The sequence below is a fragment of the Desmodus rotundus genome, chromosome 11 (genome assembly GCF_022682495.2).
Source record: "Desmodus rotundus isolate HL8 chromosome 11, HLdesRot8A.1, whole genome shotgun sequence".
NCBI classification, from domain to species: domain Eukaryota; kingdom Metazoa; phylum Chordata; class Mammalia; order Chiroptera; family Phyllostomidae; genus Desmodus; species Desmodus rotundus.
Window position 1 is genome coordinate 6,222,595 of NC_071397.1, and position 2,912 is coordinate 6,225,506.

Sequence of the window (2,912 nt, forward strand, 5' to 3'; positions counted from 1 at the left end):
GACCACGTGGCGCCGGGGCGGGCGGCCGCTCACTTCCAGCCAATAGCTGTGCGGAGAGCAAGTTGGCTCTGTGCTGATTGAGTGCCAGTGAGTCAGCGCCCCAGAGCTCTGTGCCCCAAGACTACAACCCCCAAGATCCCTTTCGCCTAATGGAGGACTACTTGTTGGGAGGAAATAAACAAAAAACAAAAAAGGTGCTGGCAGGAAAGAGTGGTTTCTCTGCTTGCTTGATAATCGGTTTTGTTTCTGTTTAACTGTTAAAGTTCAGCAAACACCCACACCTCAAGGCTGCAACTTGGTGGGAAGTTGGAATCTGAGAGATAGAGAATTGGGAGTTACTCTTTTTTTAAGGTGTAAGAATCCCAAAGTCTTTCTAAGTTTAAACAGATAACTTAAACAGGATAATAAAAACAATCCACTTACTCAAAAAACTAGGTTCACGTTTTGGCTCCACTATTTATTAGCTTGGAATAATAACCGATCCCTCTCAGCTTCCTTGCAAGATTTTGGTGAGGCTCAAATGAGATTTAAGTCATGGTTTCGCTACTTAGGAGTCCAAAGTCTTTTACATTAATTTTGCTAAGGCACATATTTTAATTGTCTTCATTGGAAGAGTTAGTCTTCACTGATGTAAACTGATGGTTGTTGGTGCCAGTTGAATGTCAACAAGAATCCCCAAGTTGGGGTGCAGTGAAAAAAGAAACTTTATTCAGAGCCAAGAACTCCATTGTGGCACAGTACGCCTGACAGCTGTGGAACAGCACTGATGTGATGCAGCCCTGGGGCCAGGACCCTGTCTGGGTCTCCACTCTGCTTGGTCTGTTGCTGCACTGGACTCCGCAGACCTGGAAACACAGCCTGCAACCTCCACCATTCTTTGAAACTGCACTCTCTGAGCTAGAGGGGAGATGACTGATGTAGACCGAGGTTTCTGCCTCTTTTCCCTGGTAGGTCCATCCTCATGCAAATGAGTACACCAATTCTCAAAGTTTGATTGGTCCAAAAAGCACGGTCCTGATTGATCCGACTGGAGCCTCTTTTACTGGGTCATTGAAGATGCTGATGGGAATATAGATTCACAGCTCCAACTGAAAGAGAAAACCTCAGTCCTTATGAGGAACTCCTTCATAAGGGGCTGGCTCGTATGGCAGAAACACAGTGCAGGTGGGCAGTTCAGTGCAGGAGGCAGGCAGCTAGTGCAAGATTCTCCCTGAAGTCCAGTTTGTGTGAGAGACCCGTGTGTAGAAATGGCTGCCAGGCTCTGTTGTGTGTGTGTGTGTGTTTGTTTGTTTTGTTTCGTTTTTTAAGATTTTATTTATTTAGTCTGGCTGGCATGGCTCAGTGGATTGAGCACTGGCATGCGAATCAAAAGGCTGCCAGTTCGATTCCCGGTCACAGCCCATGCCTGGGTTGCAGGCCAGATCTGCAGTTGGGAGCATTCAAGAGGCAACTGATCTCTCACATTGCTATTCCTCTCCCTCTCTTTCTCCTTCCCTTCCCCCCTCTCTAAAGTAAATAGCTAAAATCTTTTTTTAAAAATTGCTAAACCCAGAAATTGAGGCAACACACAAACCCAAACACTATGTGTTACCACTGAATTTTTGCATAGCAAGCCCAGACAAAAGAAATTTGTCTGAGATATTTTATTTAAAAGACATCCCAAACTGGTTTTTTTTCTTCCCACTCTAACCCCTGTGGTGAACTTCCTAAAATATGTGAGAGATAAACCAGGTGAATGGATAGGAAGACTCAGTTTCTTAAAATATTGATTTGTTTACAAATTATTAATGTAAAGCAATTCCAATAGAAATCTTATGGGTTTTCTATTAACTAAATAAACTAATTCTAGATTCTATTTTTAGAGCCCCCAAAAGGCAAGGCACATTTGAAGAGTAAATAAGTAGGAGAAACTACTCTTCCAGATAACGACTTAATATAAAGCGGCAGTAACACAGTGTGATAATGGCACTGGTATATATCAATAAATGGAAACTGTTTTAGGCGGGTGTAAGATGGGCTCAATGATCCCCACTTCCAGGTATTCATACTCCTGTGCTGTTTTGTAGCAACTAGGAATGAGCGGCCAGAGGGGAAATAAAGGCAGGGCCCTGGTCATTACAATCTAACAAAGAACTTGACATAGGAGGCTAGAAGTGAAAGAAGGATATGTCTCACCAATTAACTGAGCAGTCCTGAGCTCAGTTTGATAAGATTGCTGGGTGTCCTGAGCATTACAAGCAAAATTGCACAGGAGGAGGGAAGAGTCCTTGAGATTGTGCTGAGAAAAGGGGATTCTGCAACCATCTTACTAAGACTGTGCGGTGTTCTGAAAATCACAAGGAGGGGGCCTATGCTGGGAAAGGGGCCCTCTGTAACAATTTCACTAAGACAAAGAGCCTTTACTAACTGAGAAAGAAAGGCTTTGTAGCTGTACATTATTCCCAAGGGGAATGCAGAGGGGTACCTGGAAGCCAGCTGAGGTATATAACTCCTGAACTCCAATAGTCAGCATACTTAGATTAGTTGAGTGCACACATGTAGCCTCAAACAAGAGTATAGAACAAACTTATTAACAACTTTACTTTCTCTATACATGGGGCATTTAGACGAATTGGGTGCCTGCTTGCAGCTTTGTGCTTGTGTGTGTTTCATAAATAAATTTGCTATTATCTCATTTCTACTACATGTGTTGTCTCTCACTTGAATTCATCTCTTGTGGTGAGACAAGAACTGAGGCAGGGAAGGGAGGCCTGCTGACTCAGGTCTCTCTCTCCCCAGCTGTAACACTGCCATCCCCTCCCCTTAAGCACGAACGCATTTCTAAGGAATAGAATATTGTAAAATTGATGGGACATCACCTCTGAGATCAGATTACATAAAGTCTGTGATTCTTTTCTTAGGAGCTCTCTCTT